The sequence below is a fragment of the Parasteatoda tepidariorum genome, chromosome 1 (genome assembly GCF_043381705.1).
Source record: "Parasteatoda tepidariorum isolate YZ-2023 chromosome 1, CAS_Ptep_4.0, whole genome shotgun sequence".
NCBI lineage: Eukaryota > Metazoa > Arthropoda > Arachnida > Araneae > Theridiidae > Parasteatoda > Parasteatoda tepidariorum.
The window spans coordinates 105,427,467-105,437,437 of record NC_092204.1 but is presented as its reverse complement, the minus strand read 5'-3'; the positions used below and the strand labels follow the sequence as shown (position 1 = coordinate 105,437,437).

The 9,971-nt window shown below is 27.7% G+C and overlaps 1 protein-coding gene across 1 annotated transcript in view; it reads right to left on the bottom strand.

Moving 5' to 3' along the window:
* The window catches only part of LOC107454874 (cell adhesion molecule 4), a 38,938-nt gene extending 29,467 nt beyond the window's left edge, over window positions 1-9,471 (bottom strand). Inside the window, exon 1 of the mRNA XM_016072207.3 lies at window positions 9,182-9,471. The gene's annotated coding sequence lies outside the window, so the exon portion shown is untranslated. The remainder of the gene's footprint in view (window positions 1-9,181) is intronic.
* Window positions 9,472-9,971: the final 500 nt, after the last annotated feature.

Here is a 9,971-nt window from a genome sequence, read left to right as displayed (position 1 = left end):
GAAACATTCTATGTGACAGAATGGATAATGGGAGGGGTCACAATGAGCAATTCAACACCTGCACTGATAATATTTGACCTTCAACAACAAAAGAGAGGGTACTAAGTATGACGAAAAAGAATCCATAAATATTTGCCTTTATGTAAATGTGTTGAGGATGGTGTTAGTCACAGAATGCCAAGTCTCCCATTTTGGGACCTCTTTAAATAAACAACTGTAAAATCGGTCTAAATCAATTTTTTAAAATTTTGATGGCGACTATATGATGACAGAACAATTGTTTTGTATATTCAATATTTTTAAATTTCTCGACTTGAAAAATTATTTTTTTTCTGAAATTATTTTCATTTGAAGTAAAAAAAGCGATTTTGATTACATTTAGGCAATTTCTAAACAAACAATTTACATTTCGAACCTTCTGTGAAAATTTCTAATAAAACTAAAAACTTTCAACAGTCGATAAAAAAATATAAAAAATATGCATGTGAATTACTCAGCGAGAAAAAAATTCTTGAACAAAGGTTCCCAAAATGGGAGACTTGGCGCTTAATGGGTTTTAAGGCAACTTTAAAAATTTATATGCGTAGTCAGAGTTTTATTTAGAAGCTTGTTTTTCATTTAGAGATTTGCTGTAGGGTTAAGCATTTATTACTAGATGTACGTATAATTTGTTATAAAAATTTTATTGCATCATGATATATTTAGTAACAATTCATATATTTAGAAAAAAATCATATGAAACAAATCTAACTCTTTTAAAAAATTTTGAGTGATGACAATTTTGTAAAACGGAGTACTTATATCTAACTGTTACTTGTTTGTATTGTGCACGCGGTCAGAAGATCTAAGCAAAGAAGAAGAAAATAAACAAAAATAAATGTCGAAAAGTTTAGTTTTCAGAAAATTTCAAGGAGTTTATACCTTTTTTCTCACTAGTGTTTTAATACGTCCAAGGAGGAGAAAAAAATTCTAGCAAAATTATTACCATAATGCATGTCAATGACATTTTTGGTAAAGAAAAAGAACTTAATTTTGCTTAATAAAACCAAATTCACTTGGTAATTTTCATTCGTGGTTACTAAAATTCTAACATTCATTTAGGGTCATTTTTCCGAATTGTGCAGAACTCATTGCCAAAGCTCTTCGGCCGAAATTACTTAGCTTTTTGGTGTTCCTTTATGCTAGAAAAACTTTCAATTTTGTCATATTTCGGTAGTTTTCACAAAACTTTTTTATCAGTGTGTGATTCGATGTTTGATACAGTTTTAATAATTTTCTATACAGTTGTATTGAATCTATTTATGTTTCCTTGCTTATAGGAATTATATATCATATTGAAGACAATGTTATTAAGCATTTTTAGATAAACAATCTCAATTAATAAATAAGACAAAAGAAAAAAGTATTTTAATACTTTTTGTGAGGATGAATGATAAAATACAAGTAGAATACAATTTTCAATCGTTTTTAATCTAATGTACAACATTTGATATTGAATTTTACTGAAAAAGACGCGTTTATTAGCTTTTTTTGACATATTATTCATTCTTGCAACCATACGAACAATTAATCATATTTAATCATAATAATCATTTTTAATCCTATTAACTTGAAAAAAACCGCATGTAATACAATTTTACATTTTGATATTTTTCTTTCACTCAACGATAAAAAAATGTAATTAAATATTTATGTTCTATATTTTGTGAATTTTAATTCAATTACCAGCAATATTTTTATGGCAAATATTTTTTTCCAAATCTTTGCTGAATTAATTAGTTTTTCTTCAATCATATTAACATAATTCATATTAACATTCAACATAAGACAAGAGGTCTTATGTTGTATTACTTTTGTAATTATTTTGATTATCATAATTTTTAAAAAAATTAAAACTGAAAATGGATAAAAAATAGCAGTTAAATTGCCTAGGGAAGTTTGTTTTCACTTTAATTTGCATAAATTTAAAATAATTTAGCAAGTTTCAATTTGGTTTTGTTTTTAGATGTAAGTCTTTATTTGGAACAAAAATGATAATAGCTACCAGCCAGCTGCTTTGATTGGCAGTAATCTAGCTTGTAAAATTGATGATGCAGTATCGCCATCTGTAGTGAATCATAATAACTAGAATTTCAAAAACACAAAGAAAATAGTTTTTAAGTGAAACTGCATTGTTTGCTGATTATGACCAGTTATTATGTTGCTTTTTACTTCTACCACTTGTTCTTTAAATTTGGATTTTTTACCGTTTAATGCTCGGATCAGGATAAAAACAAACAAAGATATGAGCTTGCCCATTTTTATGTCCACAATATTATACATGTCATAAAAAGTTTGTAAAGATGTTCTTACAATTTTAAATTTAGTTTTTTTTAATATTTCAAATGTTCTTTTTGTCTTTGATTTTTTTTAAAAAATATGAAAATCAAGAGAAACAATCGCACCAAATAACAAACAATTTTAATTTTAAGATTTGGAAAAAGCATACGAAAAACATTCATTGTTTTGGGAGTAATTTTTGCGAAAAAGTCGAGCACTTAAAAATAAATAAAATAAAATAAATGTTAAATAATTTATGGTAATATAACGTTTAGACAGCTTTGGTACATTTAACGTTCATGATATTTTCTTACATATTGATATTTTATTGTTTTTTTAGGTAAAACTCAACAAAATCATGATTTTTTTTCGGCATTCATTAGCTTATGTGTTTAGATATTACTTATATGTCATTGTAAATTAAATCTTGATATGATAATGTTATCCAGAGGTAGATTGGATTTTATTTTTGTTACCAAGAATTCTTTTGATTTTGCAAAAAAGCTGTATGGGCATTTCAACTTAACATACACGCTAATAATTTCGATTATAGGACATTTGTAAGGAAATAATGTGGTTTTTAAGAATAAAAATTTGACTAAAATGCGCAACACAGTAAGCTTTTTTAGTTAAATATTTATTTCCTTTAATATTTTGTAGGATAAATGGAAGATTATGTTCGGATTCAAGGGTTCTTAGCTAAGGTGGCAGAAGAAGATATCTGCCTAATATTTCCGTTTGAGGTAGTGAATTTATATGTAGCTAAACAAACTAATTTGCCCTAAAACAAATTTTAAAACCTACAGACCTATTATAATACAAGGTAATATTTTTATTAAGAAGAATACTTTATATTAAAATAATAATTTATTTTAAAATACATTATTTAAAAGTAAGAATTTATTTTAAATTAAACCTTTATATTAAAGTTAATTTTTTTAATAAAATTATTAAAATTACATTTATGAATCAAATATTATATACGAAAGCATTTTTTTTTTTAAAGTTAGGATATATGTATTTTTAAATTTTTCTCTTTTTTATCTTACGATAGATTAAGGATATATTATATATTTACGGATATTATATCTATACGACAAATACGGATTAACTGATACTTAGTAATCATTAATAATGATTATAACATACTTGAATTTGATTGATTTCGAAAATAACGAAAGCTTATTTGCTTTTTTTTACGTTTCAATAATTTTGGCATTCCCCCGCCATTAATGCATAGATTGAGGACATTCCACTGAAGTGAGAGTTGTACGAAGGATTATAAAATGTTAACAATTTAAAGGATGTCTCGATATTTTTTATTTATTTTATCTTTAAAAAATTGGAAATTAATACAATAATATTATAAATAACAGTTTAATTTAATTTTTTTAAGATAGCATGTTTTAAAACAAACAAACTGGTTCGTTCAATGTGGTTTTAAACTAATTTCAAACCACTACCTTCGGAAAGTTTAGGTTTAGCTAATGTTCTTTTTTTGCTTTTCTGCTAATTCAAGTCTTCGCAATATCAGAAACACTCTTTTTTTATTGTGCGTCTAACTCACGAATGCTTCTAGGAAGTATGGCTAACCTTTACAGATAATTGGTAGTGACATAGTTTATATTTTTTGGCCAATAATTGTTTCTGACAATATCGACAATTGTAGTTATAAATACACCATTAATTAGTTTATATTCTCCTTTAAATTAGATGCTTACGAATCTAATTTTGCCCATCAAGTGCTGTATTTTTAATCTAATATTTTTTTATTAAAATATATTTTATATATTACATTCTTAGAAAATTTGAAATGTGTTGAAATATAACATGATTTAAATTTGCTAGATTCTTAATATTAAGCCTAACTGAACTATAGTGTGTTGTAAAAAGTGGCTACCCGATATTATGATTCAACTTTAACGAACTCGTGGTTCAATTCAATATTTATTATCTTATTTATCTCAAAACGAGAGTCTTGTGATTCAAATTACTACTACGGTTTATCATTAAACCGATATTACAGAAAGCGTAGATACTCATTCTTATATAAGTTTAGCAGTCAAAGTAGCTATTAGAGGACTCCTCTTGAACGTTTAACGAAGTCTTTCAACTTAAATGTTGCGTAGTAAAAGTCACAGTCAGGATTTCTTCGAACTATTAAGAAATTATGGAAACAAGTTTATAAATTATTTATACGACGTGGGTAAATGAAGTAATGAGACTGGTGACTTAGCAATCGATGCTGCAACCCTTGTCCCACCAAACTTTGAGAGGTGGTAGGAAAACGAAGCTTAACCCCACCTTGCAAGGGATATCCGGACTGATAACCTAAAGTGCGCTTACGTAATTGCGCAGCAAAAAAGAGTACGAAACGGCTTGCTGACGATTAAAAGTAACACCTACACCAATGAGCCTAGGAGACCCGGATTTAAATGCTACGGGAAATCCAGGGAGGCATGGATGAAAGAAACTGCCCAAGTGCCGAGTGGTAACTAAACCTTTCATAGAAGTTTAAGAAGTGTGGTAATGCTGTTGTTCTGTTGATGAATGCGGTTGTTAAAAGTTATTTTGCTAGTGGAATCAGTTTCTGCATTGCGTTCTAAAAATGAGTGATATTAATATGGAACAACGGTGTGTGTGCCAACAGATTTTGCTTCAGATTTGGTCACATTGTAATGGAAACTACTGCAATACTCCAGAATGCCTAAGTCGACAGTGATTCGCCATTATCTCAGGTTTTTCTGCGGTTTAAAGCATTTCAGATGGAAGAGAGTCAATGGAACATGAATCATGCATTAAAAAAACTTCAAGAACCGATGGATCATTGATTGACGATCAGAATAATAGGTGAATGGTTGAATTTGTATCACACAGATTTCTCACAGATTTGTATCAGATTTCGAAAAATGGATTGAATTTGAACTATGGAAAAGGATCATGCCTGTGAGACTGAACATAGAGAAAGGCCCAACTTCTTGTCACACAACAAAGTTAATAGATGAGTTTTATGAAACTACTCATTTCTGAGGCTACTTACATACATTACTTACCTGACTCGAGTAAAGAATTATTTCGAGGGAAACAATGTTGAATTATAATTATATTCGAATTAAAAATACTTTAAAACTTAAAAATACTTTAAATACTTTTAATTTACGCACCTTGTATTTTTGTAGATAGCCTCAAAATATGTATTGATTAATTATAAGTACATTTATAATCAATAAAGTTTTCGTAGCTTTTCAGTATAATACCTTCTAGCATCCAAATTAAGAATTTAATTTAAACAAAGAAATTTGCCATTTAATGAAACCTAAAATGAGCAGTTGGGGACCGAAAAAATTTGCCATTAAGATATTAGCACTAGCAGTTTAATGCAATTTTTTTTCGATCAGTTAGATTATTTTTGATATGAGAGAAACTTACTATTAGCAATGGTACTCGTTTAAAATAATTCTGCCCCCGAAATCTGCAACGTACTTTAAATTACTCTCATAGACACTTTCGCAAAACTGTCAAGATAGTTGTTTTGGGTTGAAATAGGGCTGCCGTTTAATTCACGTGTTATTTAATAATTTAAAGTTGAAAATGATAGTGAAAAAGCATTTAAACCCAAAGGGCAGATGTGGAACTGAGTTTATCAATGATTTACTCAAATGGTTTAGAATCGCACAGTGCGCAAAATAGAAAAAAATAGTGACTTAAGGATATTTGATATAATGGTTAGATTGTCACGCAGTAATATGGAATCTTAATGGTTGAAAGGCATACAAGATGCATTGTTTGGTTAAGCAAACCAAATTTGAATTAAAAAAATCAGTCCGAAAATATATTTTCTCCATGTAAACCTATTTTTCTTCTAATGGATTTGAATTTTAGTCCCTCAATATAGAGAATGCATCCGCCAACTGCAAATTTGCTCCTATTAGCTTGGATAATAAAGCATTAGAATGTTTTGACACGATAAAGTTGATTTCATTCATCAACAAATGTTTTTGCATTCAATTACAATAATAGTTTTTAAAAGATAATTCTCTGAGAGATTGAATTATTTGTAATTTTATTATTTAATTTGTTACTGTTCAAAAATTGTTTATTGTAAGGTATTCATAGTTTAATACCATTTTAATTTCCATAATTTTAAAAGGGAAAAAATAAAACTTGAAGGGAATCTGAAACAGTTCTTGAAAAATAAAAATTTAAAAAAATCAAGGGGGAATTAAACAAAAAGTATAATGTTCAAAGATCAGATATGAGGCAGGAGGTCATAGAGGTTATGTCTACACTGAAAGAACAACGGTATAGTTTTGGTAATGTGGCCAGAATTATGCACTGGCTGCCTTCACCTCCCAGATAAGCTGAAATACATAGATCTGAAGCTGAACGGGCTTCTAAGTCACTACTCAGAACCGAACTCCAATTGTTCACGTTTAATCTTAGTGAATTTTACCAATGGGCCAAAGTGTCTCAAAATTAACATTAAGGGATTCAAAATTTCATCCGGTCTATCAAGGTCTTATCTTCATAATTGCAGCTATCCTCATAATTTTAGAGTCAAGAATCTATTATTAGACAATGTGCATTTTTGTATCTGATCTCGTTACTTGAAAAAAAGTCCGTTCAAATTAATTAGCTTATTAAATCAAACCCTCGAACATTGAGAACAGGATAATTCGATAAATAGATTAAAAGTTATTAAGTTGTTTTTTCTTTGCACACTGAATTTACTCTATTATTTGATTAAGTTAATTAACTGGTTACACATAAAAATACAACCATGACTATTAGTATTTATTAGCTCTGGAGCTAAATGGAAATGAAATCACTAGTTATCTCTAAAAAAGACTTATCCTTTAAAACTCTTTGCATTTGCAGTCTGCGGGCTGAAATTAATTCATTAATAATGTGTTCTTTGAGACAATTCATTGTAAAAGTCTTGATAGAAATGATTAAGAATTTAACAGTTGTAAATGAAAATGTGTAGCAAAATTCATGAATACTATTATTGTTGATTGTTACTAATTTAAGAATGTGATTCAATTGTATTCGTGTTTTATTAGTTGCGTTATACAAGTTTTTCTGCTGTATTAATTCGCCTGCTTATCATTGCATTTATTACTAGCATTTTTAGTCGTTCTCGTCTGACGTTTAGTGGGCATGTTGAGTTAAACCTTTGAACTCCTTTTGTAATTATAGCACTTGTTACCGAAATTTAAATAGTGGATTGTCATTTATTTTAAATATAGTTTGAGGAGTATATTTAAAAAAAAATGCTTAGCTTACGAAACGCGTTTACTAAACTAATCATATCTTAATAAAATACGAATTTTAAATTAGTTCAGGCCATTTTAACTTACTAAAACGTTTTCATAATTTCACTATCAAACGAAAAATATTTAAGACATTGTATTTAAATTTTATCTTCCTGATAGACATTATTTCATTTAAACTATTTTGCTTTTGCAAACATTAAGGAACTGATTACTGAACACTGATTTTATTTCATTTTTTAACATTTATACTGCACTTAAAATGTGTTTTTGTAAATTAAACGTGTAAAATTTAACGCGATATTAATCATGTCAAATGAAAAATGAGATGGCATAAAATTTTTTTTTCCTTATCTTAAAATTGGGACTTTTTGTAAACAATTATTCACCCTTTTATTTCATGTAATATTATTTTAATATATATGTTTTAATATGTTGCTTTATAGATAACTCTCATATATATGTTTCATTATGTTTTAAAAACATATCTTTCATGAATTATTTTTTAACTAAAAGTAACAATGCTAGTAAAATTAATTTTTTCCATATTTTTATTCATCTTATGCAGTTTTCCAATATTTCCAAAAAAACTGAAAGCGAAATTCCATTTCTGCGTCTTGCATAATATTTTGTAATAAATATTATGTTAAAAAAGTAATAGTGCTAACTTAAATTAGCAATTCAGATTAAAAAGAGAATTCAAATAAATTATTTTTACCAACATAGTATATAAAAATTAAATTTTATTAAGAAAAAATTAAGGTTATGTTGAATAAACATTAAATATAATATTTTTTATTTAAGGTTTAATTTTTAAAAGAAGTATTTTATATATATATATATTGAAACTTTAGCTGAAACATAAAGCACACAAGGTTCACTGTAAAAAATTGCTGTAAAAAGTACCACCACTCAGGATGCCGGTACTTTTCATTTCAAAATCCATTTTCACTGGAACATGTTACGAAAAAAAAGTCTGGTATACCGTAATTTTTACTGTTATATTTATCGTGAAATTTCTGAATCACTTTAATTAAATAAATAATACAGTAAAACTTAACCGTTTAATATTTTACAGTGAAAATGGGTTACGTCGAATACACCCAAAGTGTCGGTACTTTATATCGTTATTTGATACGGAATTTTTTATAGTGTAGAGTACGTTCATATTTTTTTTCAATAAATCAATTAAGTTTTTTAGTTTTTTTTTTTAAGTAACCACCATATTTAAAACAAAAATCATTACATAATGAGATTAAACGATGTATGATGTATGAAAATAACTTTAAGATTTACGATTTCTGTATTTTTGACTTATGCATATTTTTTTTATTTCTTTACAACTTTTTAGCCAATTTAAATTTGAAAAAGATATGTATCATCAAAATCATCTTATGCACACAGTACCACAGCTCATTTTGTCATATTTTTTTACATTACAGTAATTTGTTTTGCACAGATTTTTCTTTCAAAATTAATTTAAACTAAATCAGAATCACGTGGTTGCGAACATATGAAAACGAAAACGTAAGTAATGGACAAAAATGAGATACTTCATAAAATAAAATGCAAAAACCAAATAAACTCACCGATTAATTTAGCACTAAAATGACGTCACTTAACTAACGATATAATGTCTCTTTTCACAAAATAAATATTCTTTTTAAATATCATGGCATTCATTCTATTAACAAATTTAATCACATTATCTTCAAACGGAATGTTAAAAAAAACTAAGAAAATAAATAAATAAAACGCGAGTAGTAAAATAGACCTCCCAAAAGTTTTTTACGAGTTCTTTCAAAAACTCCTCTCGCACTTGAATTGGGGAATATCAATTTCTGTAGTTGTTCTTAGAACAACCACGAATCGTATAACTGAAGTGATCCTGGAGTTAGATCTTTCACGGAAGCGACGGCATCGATTGGAAAACACGAGCAAAACTATCCGTGCAGTAGCGCCACTATTGAAGCAAAACATCTGTAAATTTCAGATTAAAAGAAAGGCAATGTCAAGGTTTCCTGGTACATCATTATTACTACTAATGGCGTACTTTCTCCACAGAAAAAATTAAAATATACGAAAGAATAAGATTGAGATTTAAAGAAATACAGTTTCAAAGTTTAGGGGTAATTAATCAGCATTATTGATAAAGTATTTTTTCGATAAAAAGAAAATAAAAATTTAAAATTTAGATTGAAAGAAAGGCAACTTCACGGCTTCCTAGAAGCACACTATTGCAGGAATCTAAAATTTACAGATTTATTTGTTTCAATAGTGGCGCTACTATTGAATGAAAACATTTATAAATTTCAGATTAAAAGAAAACCAATGTCAAAGGTTTCAAGGTTGCAGAGGTTTTGTATGTTTAGGTAAATT